The following is a 17,926-nucleotide window of genomic DNA, read 5'->3' as shown; positions in this document are numbered from 1 at the left end:
GACATGACAGAAGCCAGAGGGGAAAATGAATCCTGAACAGAAGCTCCAGGTGCAGGGAAGCAGCTGGTTAGGTGCCCTGACTGTCTAAGTCTAGCACTAAGCTTAGTACTTTGGGGTTCTAATATTTATTGAGAACTCGCTAATGCCATGTACCGTTATAAACATTTTGCCTATGTTAGCTAATTTAGCCCTAATAGCAACCCTATGAGGTAGGAACACATTACAGATGCAGAAACTGAGACTTAATGATTAAGTACCATATTTTACCAGATATAATGTGCACTTCTTTGACCAAATTTGTGAGGGAAGAATAAGGATGCACATTATACATGAGTAGTACCAATTCTGTATCTATATAAATGTTTTTAATCCTGTTATTTATGCTTATGAGTTAAAAGTATAACTCTAGAAATTAATAATGATATCCATATGCAAAAAATAATACCCTGGGATACAATAAGCGGTTTTGTTGAATTTACGACAAACTTGCAACAATTCGAACTCAGACAAGCTGTCTCCACAGCCTGTGAGTTTAACCATCACAGGGAATCTGAGCACCTTGGGAAATGGAAGAGAAAATGCCTGTGGAGAAGGAGAGAAGATTCTGGAAAAGGTAAAATGAGGGAGGAAGACCTCAGAAAAAGATGGGAAGGGCTGGAGAGGAGAGGACAAGTGACTGGTTCTGTGAGTTCGTGCTGCATTCAACATTGCATCAGCCAAGGGTGAAAATTTCTGTGGTGAATAGAGAACACTGTTGTACAGTCTGTGTCTAACTATTCTAATAGCTAGATTCCCTGTGGACCTGCTGTCTGTTGTTCCTCTTGGTTCTTATTTATACTGTGTCCTTATATTTCTGGCTATCATTGAGAGTCGGGGTTGTATTTGAAAAATAATTTATAGAAATATTTTGAAGCCTAGACTTACATAAGCATCCTCAAAAAAGACTTTTGCTTGTTTTGGGGGGTGCTGGCAATCTGGGGTCAGCTTAATTCAAGTTCAAGGAGGTTTCTGGAACCACAGATGATGGTAAACCGAGCCTTGGATGAGCTGGTAAATTTCTGATTTGCACTTTCCCCTATGGTTGGGGAGGGCTTTTGGGTCGCAGGCCAAAGCAAAGCATTACTTCGTAGGGGGAAAGTGACACAGAAAGTGTGAGAAAGCAATTAATGATAGCTATACATTCTTAAACAGTCGGTTCAGCATTTCCTCTCTCAGACCTCTGCTTTCTCTGCTCCTATCAGTAATGGTGATTCTGGGCTATTGATGGATGCAGCTGGCATGGTGACAGGTCAGCGTAGGGAGCACAGTCAGTAAACAGGAGAGAACAACAAGTATAGAAGTGGGTGAGCGGGAACTCAAAGCTGAGCTTTTAGAAAAACTCTGAACAATCTAACCTCACTCACTCTGCTTACATCAAAATCAGTAATGAGAGTGCCACAAGCTATGACATCCTCTCACAACATGAAGAAACAATGAGGATGGAGGTGGTCCCTGTTTAAGCACAAAAGGGCCTGGCCAGTGGGCTCCATGACCTAGTTTTTCCGGTCATAACGATCTCTTGGCTGCTAAAGGGGCTCCCAGGAACTGATGAAGGTAAACTGAGTACCATGACTCAAAATTGGCAGAAATGGGGATGGTCAGTATCTGGGATTTGATTTTATTTCATCCTGTTTTTTAGCTAGTACATTAGCCTGTTGCTCTTCATGGATGCTGGCAGAAGACATCTATTTGTTCTTCAGAGGGAAGGGATTTTAGTGCTCATGGAACAGCAAACAGCACATTTGCACTGGTTCCTCTTGCCACCTCTCCCTGGGGCCCCAAGTCCCATGGGGGTAACACAGAGGGCCCAGATAGACATGTCCGAAGGGTCAGTAATGCAGCAAGTTGCATTATAGGGGAAGACACAGATTTGGGAAACCCATTGTTTTACAACCAGCAGTAAACAGCCTCCCCTTTGTCCCAGAGGAGACATTGTCACATTCCTCAGGATTGCTCTTTACAAAAAACCCTGAGAGGTGGCCTAGGTAAAGTGTGGTCAGGGTCTTTCTTTCTTGGTATAATCAGCAAGAATGTGCAAGGACACTCAAGGCTGGTGGTAACTTTCCCAACAGAGATGGTGTAGGGGGATGACTTAAAATGTGTATAATCTTAAAAATATATTATTTTCCATTTATATTCCCTAAATTTTGGTCACCTGACCTGGGCCAAAGCCCCAATTGTTAGGATTCTGCTACTTATGTGATCATAGTCTGTCCAGCTAGCACACTTCCTCCACTATTTCTCGCCTGAAAATTTCTTCCTCGTGTAAACCAGCTGTGCTTATTTTCAATTATGTTCTTTTGCCTGCTCTGTTTATTTTGAAAGCAGCATGCACAGTGGATGATTGCTGATTTTGGCACTAAGAAAGCTGCGTTTAGGTTCGAGCTCTACCATTTGCCAAATAAGAGACCAACATGACCATCAGGAAACTCAGGTAGTAGACTGGGGTAACAGACAAACTTCCCTGTATAATATATACTATATTATATTACATATATATAGTATATAATTTATAATATAATGTATGTAATACTATATATTATAATATATAATATACATATAATATATGATATAATATAAATATATTATATCATATATTATATTATCATTTTGAAAGTCAAATTTCTCCTCTTCCCCCTAAAACTTGTTCCTCTATCTGCATTCTTTCTCTCACTTCAGGACACCGTGTGCTACCCATTCAGATTCCCCATATTTATGCCTCTGCATCATCAAGGCTTGCCACTTTACCTTCTGAGTATTGTTCTTACCCTTTTCTCACTCTCCCTGATGACATTGTTTATCAAATATTTCAGCTGGAATCATTCAACAGTGCCCTAAAGAGCTTTCAGCCTCAGGCTCAACACCTTTCAATGGATCTATCTAAATATTGCCTGATCTTTTCATTTCCCTCATTTCAAATGCCTCTCATTCTCACACAGTTCAATCTCCTTACAGCACGATGTTTTTTTCCCTAACTTCTTCTACACCTCACCTTGTATTATTTTACACGATAATATTTATTACTTATTTCCTGTATTTCTCAGCACATCCCCTTTCATGGTGTTTTACATCTTTCTGTTTTTGATGTTTTTCCTACCTGGAATATCAATCTTCTCTTCGACTAAGTCCTCTCTACTGCTTTAAAAAGCCGGGTCTAGTAATGGCCAACGACATGATACAAGAAAAGAAAAGTAAAAGTATAACATTGGAAATGACATTATAATCCAGAAAAACTCAACATAATCAACAGGAAGATTACTAAAAGCAGTAAGAGAATTCAGTAAGGTAGCATGGTCAAGATAGCATCCACAAATGTCCATCAAACGGGAAAAGGAACATTGAAATAAAGTATGGTACATCCATATAATGTGATGTTATGCTACTGCAAAAAAGAATGAGAACACTCTCTACACCCTGACATGCAAATATTTCCAAGCTACATCATTACTTTTAAAAAGCAAGTTGCAGAACAATGTGTATAGTGTGCCTCCTTTGTGTAATGGAGAAGGAGGGATTAGCATATTTGTGTAAGGGAACTCCTGAATAATAACAAGAAATTACAAGTTTTTGCCTTTGGACAGAGACAGTGGAGAGGGCTGGAAGTAGAGAGTAGACAGTATGGGAGCCAGACTTTCCACTTTATATTGTTGAGTTTTAAATCATGTGAGTTTAATATCTATTCAAAAGACTTACAACAAAAACAAAAGAAAACACAAAACCTCAAGTATCAGCTCTGTTCCTTTATGTCTAACTTCATATGAGAGGAAGTCCAGTGAGGTGGCTGGGAACCAAGGTTTGGCATCGGGCTGACCTGGGTTTAGTCCCACGCCTCCACTTACCAGCTTTCTAAGCTTAGGAAAGTCATGAATTCCCTGAGTCACAATTTCCTCCTTCATAATTTGGGAATTACAATCCTCAAAACAACTCTTTTGGGTGAATATTAAGTGTGATAGTTTGTAATGTGATTAAAATAACACAGTACTTTATATAAAATCAGCACTTGGTATTTTATACATACATACAATATTTTATACAGAGGGTACCAAAAAAATGTATACACATTTTAAGAAAGGAAAAAACTGTATTAAAATTGCAATACTCAATATATACTGATGAATACAAATCACATTTGGCTTCTGCAATTACAAGGGGTGCTCAAAGTGGTTACCATCAGCGTCCAGACACTTCTGATTACAGCAAACTACTGCTTGAGCGAGGCTGACCAAAGTGTCCACTTGTATACATTTTTTTGGCACCCCAGTATACACACACACACACACACACACACAAATACATATACATTATGAACATATACATTTGTATATACATATATCTATATGTGTGCATATGATTAACACACTGCATTGAAATTATCAAATGATCTGTTTGTGTCTATATGTCTCTTCCTCACCTCCCCTACCCCCACTCCAAACCAATAGTAGGGAACTATAATTTATTCATATTTTTATCTCTAGTACAACATACTGTACTGTAGTTGCTCAAGAAATATTTGTTAACTTGTTGACGAACTAAGCTTGGCTGGTTCTGAAGACTCTGCACAGAGGGAAAAAAACCAACAAGAACATTGTGAAAAATCTCAGTTAAGTCATAACAACTCCGAAGGTTGGTATTATTGCAAGTTCCTTCTTTCCCTATCCCTCACCCCCAAGAAGACCAGAAAAGTATTTATGGACCAATCCGAGCAAAGATGGAGTCTTTTCCTTTCCTATCATAGTTTCTCATTAGATAGAGTTGAAGGTTGAGTTAAGGACAAATAGTGTCCCCAAGGTGGCCTTGTCAATGCCCTCTCCAGCAAGCAGTTCCTCCAAGTATGCACACTTTGGAAGCTTCAGATCCATACTGCACATAAATTTGCTGCTCACACTTGGCTTGTATTTTTTGGGAGCCCAGATTTCAATAAGCACAAAAATAGACAATGCTAAAAGATTTCCTTGAATTAGTTTTAAAGGGAAAATCCCAGTTTAGTTGGGCAGGAAGCCTTGCCTCATCATCTTCGAGTAGTAGTTTGGCTTAGTATTGAAGTTGGGTCCACTGAGAGTCCCAATGGGGTAGAGTGAAGCCTGATTATCTCACTGGAGCAAAATCTCTGGCTCCTGAGAATTTGGCTTTGACCGTCATTACCAGGCAGTGAAAACACCCCTTCCTTTTGGACACTGACATGGCAGTGTAAGGTCTTCTGCAAGTTTCCGACCCACGTTGCTGCTTTGCATCAAGGCACGAAGTTCAGGTCTCTTATGTGGTGCCTAGGATAATTATGCTTTTCCCCCCTTTAATTTATTAAAGTATAGTTGACATACAATATTATATTAGTTTCAGGTGTACAACATAGTCATTCAACATTTAGATACCTTACGATGTTATCACCATGATACGTCTAGTAACTGTCACCGTACAAAATTATACTACGGACTATTTTACTTATGCTATAGGTTACATCCCTGGGACTTATTTATTTTATAACTGGAAGGTCGTAGATAATGATTCTTTCAAAAATATTTTAGGTTTGTAATTTTTCTGCATGCTTGATTTAGCCACTAGACTCATTTCCAGGTATTGGGAAGTTATATAGAAAAATAAATTTATTTTATATAGAAACACAAATTTGTAAAGACCCTTTACATATCTATTTCATATGCTAACAGCATTCTTTACCAAAGAATTCACTCACAAGATTTCCTAAAACAAGAAAACTGGCCATATCACTTAAAATGTTTTATCTAGCTGAATCTGAATTTCTAAAATTTTATCTCATACACAAGCGGTGTCTCTGATGTGTGTTGTATGTGTGTGCAATGCTATGGATTAAGTGAAATACCAATGTATGCATTTTCCTTTTGCAATATTTTCTCTAGGTATATTTCTGAGTCAGTGTGGGAAACTGACAATGGCACTTAGAGGCTCTGTGGACCTTTGTGTCACTGCTATCTATGCCACTGCAGTCATGTGATCCACTCCACCACTCCTCCATCCTGCTCTAATTTTTATAACCATGTTCTCTTAGTTTGGATAATATGCATAGAATGGGATGGGGAAAATGTTTAATCACAAACAGCCCACCTTTTCTTGTTATGACGGGACATTTGAATGACATTTGTGATCTTAAAGAGAGCAGAGGTTTCCTCTAAAGGAGGAATTGGTGAAAATCCATTATCCTACCTTGACTGGAAATGGGTGTTCCTCCTGCAGATGTCTGCTTTGTCAATGGCCTGCCCTCCTAGAAGACCTTTAAACGTTTCCAGAAGTGGAGTCCATGGTACACAGCATTGCCTCGCAGGGCTCAGGCATTCTTTCTCCAGCTAGGATTAAGGCAGGTAAGAAATAATGTGGACTTTCAAAATGGGTGCTGCAAGCTGGAAGCCAGTAGAGTAAATGCTGCTCTTGGACACATGTTATTGGACTCACACAATATTTTAACAATCAGGCCATTTTTACATACATATCACGATTTCTGGCTTCTTAGAAAAATCAAGCCATATTAGCAATACATGATCTTCATTCTGGTATGCGACCAAGGGGCGGGACTGAGTCTCAGTGTCCCCTTTAGATGGGGAGGGCTCTCCTCAGTTCATGGCAGGTCCTCCACTCCTGACGAACCCCTCCCTACCCCTCCACCCATTTACATTACTTGCCTGTTCCATGAGGGCATTTGAATTGATGACCTCTTATTTCAAGTGTTATTTATAGCTCATATTTAAGCATATATCTATCATGTCTCAATAAGAGGTCTGCTCTGTACCCATCTAGTGTAAATTAGATTACTGGATTAGTATGCAGTTTTATACAACATCTAATTTGTAAATGGCAACACATAGTCATTCAACATTTAGATACCTTACGATGTTATCACCATGATAAGTCTAGTAACTGTCACCGTACAAAATTATATTACTGACTATTTTACTTATGCTATAGGTTACTATTTTACTTATGCTATAGGTTACATAGCTCTCTCCTAGAATGCTATGTTGATTGAGTTCTTAGTGTGATAAATATTCTATTATATGCATATTAATTTCTCTTCCAAGTCATTTTCTCATGTTAGAGACATTAGTCAGTGTGTTTGGATAGGTGTCTTAGAGAAGTCGTCAATATGTTGTGAAAATCAATCTTTAGTAAAATTTCATTTAGGTTTTGTTTGTTTGTTTATTCTTTTAAGTGTTCTTGTTCAATTACTTCTTTGAATTTAGATTCTCCTGCAGTTTCTGACTTCCAGGCAAAGGTGCATGAATGGAATTTTGATATGTTAATGAGATAAAAGCCTCATTAGAATTCATCAGAAAGGCAGACAGACACAGCTACTCCTTCATCTGCAGTGAAGGAAGTAAGGGCTTCTCTCAGAGTACTAGGTTCTTTTCCTGGAGCAACAGGATACTTTTCATCTTTCTCTTCTCTTCCTGATCTACTATATTCTAACTTTACAAATGATTTTTTTTTCTTTTTCTGAGCTAAAGAATAAAAATGGAAGATTCTTTCCACTTCTATATCCAGGAATTGAAACTCACCATGTTTATTCCAAAACATCTCCTTCTAGTCTTCTCCCAAAGTTGGCTGATGTCCACATTTATAATACGCTAATATTTCCTATAGCTACTATAATTTGATTACTTCCAACATGAAATATTTGAGTCTCTCCTGTATTGCTGTCATTAGGATAGCCAGAGAGAATACAGGTATGAACCAAGGATAATGCCAATTTTCAAAAACCATCACCTCACACTCTTGAAATTTTACCCTGATGGATATATTAGCAATGAATCCAACACAATGGGATAGATGTCACAAAACAGGTATGGACAGAATGCTATGAGAACACAAGGGAAGAAATACATTATTCTGCCAGAATTGCCAAGAGAAGCTTCTTGGGGGACAAGGTACAGGATTTCAAAGGAAGGATGACTAACAGTTTTGCCAAACAGATGAAGACAGGTGGGTACTCCAGGCAGAGGAAAGAGTCTGTGTTAAAAGTTCTTTACGGGCATGTATTCTGTTGAGGAAACAGTGGATAATATGGCTAAAGTGGAAAATAAACAATACCAGGGCACTTAAGAGGGCATTCTCAACCATGCAATGCAGTAAGAAATGCAGCCTAAACTCAGGTGGTGGTGGAATGGATTGGAGAAAAGGGGCTAATTTCAGGATACAGGTAAGAGATGAAGGAGTGGCAGCAGCAGGTAAGGGTACCTCTGAAGTTTCCACCTGGGGAGCATCTCTGTATGCAGCACTATAATCAGTGGAAGAAAACCCAGGAGGCAGCAGGCCTGTGGTCAGCCAGCGAGGTGAATCTGTTGAAAGACCTCTTTTGCTCAATCCAAATGGTTGTTCTTTATCTTTTTTCTGATGTGACCAAAATTTTTCTCTTGTTTTCTAAGGTATCACTTTCCTAAATTTCTTCTTACCTATCTGATCTCTCCTCCTCAGGCATGCAGAAGAAAAGGAGTGATGAAAGGCGGCTATCTGTCATTGGCCCACTCTTCCCATCTCTTATCAACACTCTCTCACTCTGGTAATTTCCCATCTCACAGCTCTTCAATTACCACCTGTGGGTAACTGACTTCTAACTCCACACCTGTATTCTTCATCTCTCTCTGTGTTCCAGACCTTTTGGTGCAACTGCCTACTGAACCTTTCCACCTGGGTATCTTGTAAGCATCTCAAATTCAACATCCATAACTGTACTCATCTTCCCTAGCCAAAACCTGCTCTCATGTGTTGCTCATCTCAGTAAACGACTCCTTTATCCACTTACCCAGGGATCCCTCAATTCTAAGTTTCATGGGACCATTTCAGCCTTTAGCACAGTGAGTGGCCCACACATAGCAGACACTCAAATATTGGTATAATAAATGAAGAAGGCAGAATAGATTCTTAGGTTTCTGGCTTCTGTCAACCCTCCTGGAATAAAAGTCACCCTCTACCCTTTTCCCATCATTCTTTAGCTTGAATTAATTAAATTAGGCACATTTGCTTCAGAAAGCCTTTTTTGACTACCACCCTAACTACCTCTCTGGTCTGCTAAGTTCCATAATTTCCTGCCTACACCCTAACCATAGCACATATCGTATAGTTTCCATGTCAATTTTACCCATGAGCTCACTGAGGGATGAAGCAGCTATCTTCTTTTTATCCTGAAGCCTACATGCTTCAGGATAAAAGGGAGGGAAGCAAGCAAAGAAGGAAGGAAGGAAGAACAGACGGGCAGATATCCTGTGGGAGATATTCAGGACATATTTGGAAGTGGGTGTGGAGCTCATAAGAAAGCTGTGGCAGAGAGATTTGAACTATTCATGACGCTACTGGGGTGATTGTTTTCGCCCTGGAAGATCTATGACGGACAAACTCCTGTGTCTACAGGGGCTGAGATGGAAGGTGATATAAGTATTGGGTATACAGCCCCAAAGAGTACTGAGGACAGTGAACTCACAAGGGCATGCTATATCCAAAGGGAACAAGCCAATAATCGCTATGTAGAAATGCTGGCCCAGTGTAGCTAGATCCTCTAATTTTTTTCCAAAGGCATCAGAAATCCATATTTTTGAATGAATGAGAAATCGTATACATTTTTAATGCTGGTCAAACTAAGCATTAGGCCAGATTCAGGTCTTGGCTTGACAATTTATGATTTCTGGTACAAAACACTGAGGAATGTTGACTTATAAACTATGAAATTGTATATATATGGCAGGAAAAAAAACAGAGGCTACAATTCAAAAAGGGACAGTAAAAAGGTAAATGGGGGAATATATCTACAAGAACATACCCATCAGTCAATAGCTGAGTTAATTTCGGAAACACATGTTTGAAGAAAGAGGAAAATTTATAAAGGGATCTGTCAGGTAATGAATATTGAATCAGGTAACGATTATTGAATCAGGTCCTTGGTTTGATTTCAGAGTAGGAATGAGCTATGTGTGAAAGAGACCCAGCACTGAAAACTGAGAGATTTATTCAATAGTGGTGGATAATTTTTTAGGTACTTGTGGTGCATTCTGCACAATAATTACCACTACAGAAGAAGTGAATATCATAGAATCTAAATGTGAAAATATGTCTAAGTCAATGAACTCTCTACTCACCTGAAGAATGAATCACACAATTTGGGAAATTGATTGTAATTAAGAATTAGACTATGTTTTAAATTGTATTAAAATACGTTTACACTATGAGCATTACAGAACACCATATGCACTTATGACTTCATTAAATCCTGTTACAACCGCATGAAGTTGTTTTTATTTCTATTTTGCAGACTAAGAAACTAAGTTTCGGAAAGATTAATGTGTTCATTCATTCATTTGACATATATTTAGTTGATTTAATATACTGGGCACACAGTAGTGAAGGAAGCAGGTAAAAATCCTTGCCCTCATGGAACTTATGGTCTTGTTGAAACCAAGTAGACAAAGAGACACAGTACGTAGCCTTCCTTTCAGTCATAGCACTATCCTTGAATCCAGGCCTTCTATTAAATCTCAGCTACAAAGCTTCTAGCAAGTGGTCAATATGCTTTAACCATAGTAGTTTTGAGTAGCCAGCAGGGGCAGACCTATGATTCAGACAATGGAAGTTGTCAGGATAGCTAAGTAGCCACTGGGCCAACCTCTAGCCACGTGACTTCAGCGGCGATCCTGGTCTCTGCAGTTGTGTTGCCTGCTCTGTGACAGCGGGGATAATAAAATTTGCTCTGTCCATGGAAGAGCTGATGTGAAAATACAGCAGGAAATAAGATTTCAAAAGGTGGAAGTGCTTGTAAAATCCTATGTACGTATTTGTGTAATGCTTGATACATTTAACAAAGAGTTGCCAAGTAAAATATATAGTGTTATTTATAATACTATACAATAGCTGAATACAAATATAAATTAGTCAATGGTGAAATTTCCAGGATCTCAGAAAATTTGGGGGTGGTGTTCTGGGTGGCTGAGTTAATTTTCAGGTTGTTGATTTAAAGAGAATTGTCATTGAGTTGCCCTTAGAAACAGTTAGAGCCAGTATCAGAGGGGGACCCAGACTCATGAAGAGCTACTGAGAAGAGCTGACCATCAAGAAACAAATAAGTGGGCACCCCCCATTCATTCATTGAAGAAATACTCATTGATTGCCCACCATGTCTGTTTTGTTCATTGCTATATCCTCAGTGTCCAGAACAAACTTGCTGTCCTAAAAAGGTTTGCATTCTAATAAGGGGAGATAAGTAATATACAGATGTGTTTATGTTACATAGCAAGTGCTACAAAGAAAAGTAGCCATGGATGATGGAAGGCAATGGGAGGGAGGGAAGGAGATGGTATTCATCAGGGTCATTAAATCCAGATGCCTCAAAAATCACTCAACCTCAGTGGCTTACCCAACAAAGATTTATTTTCTCACAAAGTCTAATTGGGGTCAGTGACTTAGGAACCCAACTTCTCTCCATCTTACTTCTGGGTTGTCCAAGGAAGGAGAAGAAAGGAGGCATGGAGAGCCACACTGACTGAATAAAGTGAAGGCATGGCATGGTGGATCTCTGGGGGAAGAGGGTTCCAGGCAGAGAAAACAGCAAAGATAAAAGTCTGAGGCAAGTTCTGGTTTCTGGTCTGGCATATAGGAAGTTTGGAAGTTATCACTCCATTCTAATGAGGAGGACCAAAGTTTTGTTACCCCAAAATATGCCTTTTGGGATACTGATTTCTAAGTTGGTTATTCAGAAACAAAAGACTCAGAATCTTTGACCTTCCCCCTTACCTGCCTAAAGGAATTCAGATGGAAAAAACCTGCTTAAAGGAAGGCAGCATCATCTTAGTATCCAAATATAAACTAGATGTAGCAGACAGGGAGAAATCCAGCAAAGCCTGTTTGTTACTTCCCTCTGTGTCCTATCGTTACTGGGTAGGCCTGCAAGAATTTGTTTAACCACATTTGCTTTTTTTCTTTTTTATCATGTATATGCCTCACACACTGATACCCCCCTCCCCCATCTACTACCCCTCTGACATCCACACAGCCATTACATTTCCAATGTCTCTATTCCTAATGCTATTTCTCACCTACCTGTAAATTGCCTGCTTTCCCTTTGAAATCCCAGACCCCTGCCCCTCTTCTTAGTCCAAAAGGGCATATAAACCTCAACTGCCTAGTGTGTCTTGGGTCTTATATTCTTTTTTTTTTTTTTTTGATAAATTGTTTTCAAGCTTTGTTGTGATTGGATTTAATAGTTTAAGGTTCCATCTAAACAATGCAAAATCTTTGATTAAATTTAAGTCAATCATTGAGGAGCTTCTGTGATCCTTACATCAGCTTCTGTTCCTCTGTCCCTGACACCTCACGCTGCCATTTTGATGTCTCTCTCTTTTTTTTTTTTTTTAATTTATTGGGGTGACAATTGTTAGTAAAATTACATAGATTTCAGGTGTACAATTCTGTATTACATTATTTATAAATCAGGGTCTTATATTCTTATGGCATCTCCGAATGTATATCCATAATAAATTTTGGACATTTTCTCCTGTTACTCTGTCTGATGTTAATTTGATTGTTAGCCTGGCTAGAAGAACATAGAAGGCGGGAGGAAAGGTATTCTTTTTGACACCTGCACTAACAACAAGTAAAAAGCTGAAAACTGAAAAATCAACTCTTCTTAGATCCATAAAAGAAGTGAAGTCATAGGGAAAATTGGAGAGATCGACAGGTAAATATGGAAAATCATAACCTACCAGAGCAGAAACTTCAGTGGGAACCAATGCTGGAGTGGGAAACTGTAATTGATGACTTGCTACAGGTTTATTGTGGACGACTTCAAGAGTTACAAACTCCTGGGAAGTCTCACAGTTTTGTGAGCTTTACTCCCAGGTTCTCACAATGAATTTCAGAGAAAAATCCCCTCGTGCTACTGGCTGGGGGAGGGGAAAAGGAGCCACTTTGAAATATGCCAGATCACTCTGTTCATAACAAGGTCTGCCCTCAGGAGAAACTATTTAACCAGAGATTAATAATTGGCTGGAGTTTTATCAGAGCCTAACTCACCTGGGAAAGAAAAATATCTAACTCCAGCCCAGTCTAGCCATCCTGTCTAACCAAAGGGGAGGAATAAACCTGAGAAGCACATGTAAAGTTCACAGTCCAGAGGTTCAAGCTCACTAAAAGATGGGACCTAATCATCAGACTATAAAAAATGCTTCCCTTCCACCTATACCTTACTACACATTACTAAAGGCTTTTTAAAAATAGTTCCTTTTACCCAATATATCATGCCTGGCTATCAAGAAAATATTACAAGGCATTCTAAGAGGCAAAAAACACACTTGGAAGAGAAAAATAGACAGAGAGAGAAAGTATCAGCACCAGATTCACCTATGGTAGGGATATTGGGATTATCAGATTGGGAATTTAAAACAACTACGATTAATATACTAAGAGCTCTAATAGATAGACAGCATTCGAGAACATATGGGAAATGTAAGCAGAGAGGTGGAAATTCTAAGAAAGAACCAAAAAGAAATGCTAGAGATCAAAAACACTGTAATAGAAATGAAGCATGCTTTTGATGGGCCTATGGTAGACTGGACATGACTGAGGAAAAAATTGCTGAGATTGAGCATATCTCAATAGAAACCTCCAAAACTGAAAAGCAAACAGGAAACAAACAAAAAAAAAGCTAATAACTGTGGGACAACCACAAAAGATATAACATAAATGTAATGTGAATACCAGAAGGAGAGGAAAGAAAAGGACAGAGGAAATATTTGAAAAAATGACTGAGAATTTTCTCAAGTTTATGTCAGATACCGAACCACAGATCCAGGAAGTTCAGAGAATACAAAGCAGGATAAATACCAGAAAACAAGAAATAAAAACAAAAATATACAGCTAGGCAAATCATTTTAAACTACAGAAAATAAAAGATAAAGAAAAAAACCTGAAAGAAGCCAGAGGGAAAAAATACCTTACCTGCAGGGGAGCAAACATGAGAATTATATTACACTTCTCAGAAACCATGTAAACAAAAAGAGAGTGGAGTGAAATATTTAAAGTGTTGAGAGAAAAAAAACACCAACCTAGAATTCTGTACCCTGAGAAATACTTTCTCAGACAAATAAAAATTGAGATAATTTGTTGCCAGTAGAGGCCTTGTAAGAAATGTTGACAGAAGTTCTTTAGAAAGAAGAAAAATTACAATGGTCAGAAACTCATATATACATAAAGAAAGGAAGAGCACTGGAGAAGGTAAAATAAAAACTCATTTTTCTTTTCTTTTTTTTTTAATTAAAGTTTATGGGGGTGACAATTGTTAGTAAAGTTACATAGATTTCAGGTGTACAATTTTGTATTACATCATCTATAAATCATATTATGTGTTCACCACCCAGAGTCAGTTCTCCTTCCATCACCATATATTTGATTCCCTTTACCATCATCTACTACCCCTCTCCCCCCTTACCCTCTGGTAACCACTAAACTATTGTCTGTGTCTAAAAACTCATTTTTCTTATTCCTAATTGATCTAATAGATATCAGTTTGTTCAAAATAATAATAGCAACACTTAATTTGAATGTATTATATATACATACACATCTATGCTTATGTATGCATATGTATATGCTTCTGTTTGCTTATATTTAAGTGAAGTGGATGATAGCAATGATACAAGGGACAGGAGGAATTAGTATTATTTTGTTATTACAAAGTACTAACACTACTTGTGAAGCAATATATTGTTATTTGAGAGTGAACTTGGATTGGTTGTAAATGTATGTTGCACACTATAGTGCAACCACTAAAAAATAAGTATAACTGATATGCTTAGAAAGGAGAAAAAAATGGAATCATGGAAAGCTTAATTAAAAGCAAAAAAAAGGCAGAAAAAGAGTGGAAGACAAAAATGGAAACAAAGAGCGAGGGCAACAAATCAAAAGTAGTAACAAATATGGTAGATATCAATCCAACTCTATCAATAATTATTTTGAACATCAATGGTCTAAAGGCATCAATTCAAAGACAGATACTATCAAACTGGATCAAAAAACAAGACCCAATTATATGTTGCCTACAAAAAATCCACTTGAAATATAAAGACACATATAGATGAAAAGAAAATGGATGGAGAAAGATATACTATGCTAACACTAATCAAAAGGAAGCAGAAGTAGATAATATTAACTTCAGAAAGAGCTTGTTTTAGAGTAAGGAAAGTTATCAGAGATAAAGAAATGCATTACATAATTATAAGGGCTCAATTCTCCAAGAAGACATAACATGTATGTTCAAACAACACAGTGTCAAAATATATGACACAAAAACTGATAGAACTGCAGGGAGAAATAGATGAATCCAGTATTATAGCTGGAGACTTCAACACTTCTCTATCAGGAATGGACAGATCCAGCAGGTAGAAAATCAGTAAGGAAATAGTTGAACTCAACAACACCATCAAATCACTATATATAATGGATGTGTATAGACTTTATTCAATGGCAGAATACACATTTTTCTCAAGCTCACATGTAACATTTACCAAAATTGACCACATTCTGGGCCATAAAACACACCTTAACACATTAAAAAAAAAAAAAGAAATCATGCAATGTCTATTCTTAGACCACAATGGAACTACACTGGAAATCAATAACAGAAAAATAACCCCCAAATCCCAGAATATATGGACATTAAACAATACACTTCTAAATAACACATAGCGCAAAGGCTCATAATACCAGCATGGGCCAGGGAGCTGTGTCCGACATAACTGGACTGAGAAACAATGGCTTGAACTGGAGTAGGGGGGAGGTGGAAAAAGGGGGGGAAAAAGAAAGATTTTAAATTAGTTATCTAAGCTTCCACCTTGAGAAACTAGAAATAGAAGAGCAAATTAAATATAAAGTAAGCTAAGAAAAGAAATAATAAAAGTTAAAGCAGAAATCAATGAAATTGAAAACAGAAAATCAATAAAGAAAAATCAATAAAATCAAAAGCTGGCTCTTTGAAAAGATCATATGTCTCTAGTCAGGCAAAGAAAAAAAGAGGACACAAATTACTAGTATTAGAAATGAAAGAGGGGATATAACTACAGATCCCATTGTACATTAAAAGAATAATAAAGAACTACTATGAACAACTCTATGCCTACAAACATGATAATCTAGTTGAAACGGACCAATTCCTTAAAAGATATGCCAAAACTCACACACGAAGAAATAGATAATCTGAATAGGCCTGCATCTATTAAAGAAATTGTATCAATAATGAATAACCTTCCAAAACAAAAAGCACTAGGCCCAGATGGGTTCACTGGTAAATTCTACCAAACATTTAAGGAAAAAAAATATGCATATTCCCTACAATCTCTTTCAGAAGATAGAAGCAGAGGAAACACTTCCTAATTCATTCTGTGAGGCCAACATTACCTTAATACCAAAATCAGACAGCTAGTGCAATAAAGAAAAACAGGAAATAAAAGGCATACAGATTGGAAATAAAACTGTGTTTATTTGTAGGTGATACGATTTTCTATGTAGAAAATCCAAAAGAATAAAAAACAACCCTTCCCCTCCCCCTAAAAGAAAAATTTCCTGGAACTTTTAAGGGATTATAGCCAGGCTGCAGGATGCAAGGTTAATTTACAAAAGCCAACTGTTTTCCTATGCATACTAGCAATGAACAAGTGGAACTGAAATTAAAAGCACAGTACCACTTACATTAGCACCACCCCAAAAAGAAATACTTAGGTATAAATATAACAAAATATGTACAAGATCTATATGAAGAAACAACAAAACTCTGATGAAATAAATCAAAGAACAACTAAATAAATGTAGAGATAGTTTATGTTCATGGATAGGAAGACTTAATATTGTCAAAATGTCAGTTCTTCCCAACTTGATCTATAGATTCAATGCAACCCAAATCAAAATCACAGCAAGTTATTTTGTAGATAGTCACAAACTGATTCTGAAGTTTATGTGGTGAGACAAAAGACCCAGAATAGCCAACACACTATTGAAGGAGAAGAACAATGTTAGAGGACTGACACTACTCAACCACAAGCCTCAATCTAAAGCTATAGCAATCAAGACTGTATTGTATTGGTGAAAGAATAGATAATCAATGGAATGAAACAGAGAGCCTGGAAGTAAATTTACATAAATAGAGTCAACTGGTCTTTGACAAAAGAGTCTTCTTGACAAATGGTGCTGGAACAATTGGACATGCAAAAAAAAAAGAATCTAGACACAGACTTAACCCTTTTCAAAAATTAATTCAAAATAGATCAGGGACCTAAATGTGAAATTCAAAACTATATAACTCCTAGAAGACATAGGAGAAAACCTAGATGACCATGGGTATGGCAATGACTTGTCAGATATAACTTCAAAGACATTATCCATGAAAGAACTAATTGATAAGCTGGACTTCATTAAAATTAAAAACTTCTGCTCTGTGAAAGACAATGTCAAGAGAATGAGAAGACAAGCCTTAGACTGGGAATAATATTTGCAAATGACATCTGATAAAAGACTGTTGTCCAAAATATTAAAAAAAAAAAAATCTTAAAACTCAATAAGAAAAAAAACACCTGATTTAAAAATGAGCCAAAGACCTTAACAGATATCACCAAGAAGACATACATATGGCAAATAAGCACATGAAAAGATATTCCACATCATATGTCAGTAGGGAAATGCAAATTAAAACAACACTGAGGTATCAGTACACATTTATTAGAACGGTCTAAATCTGGAACACTAACAACATCAAATGCTGATGAGGATGTGGAGCAACAGGAACTCTCATTCATTGCTGATGGGAATGCAAAGTGGTACAGTCACTTTGGCAGACAGTTGACAGTTTCTTACAAAACTAAACATTCTCTTACTATACAATCCATTAATTGTA

Source organism: Rhinolophus sinicus, linkage group LG03 (genome assembly GCF_036562045.2).
Source record: "Rhinolophus sinicus isolate RSC01 linkage group LG03, ASM3656204v1, whole genome shotgun sequence".
Taxonomy (NCBI): Eukaryota; Metazoa; Chordata; class Mammalia; order Chiroptera; family Rhinolophidae; genus Rhinolophus; species Rhinolophus sinicus.
Note: the sequence above shows the minus strand (reverse complement) of the source record.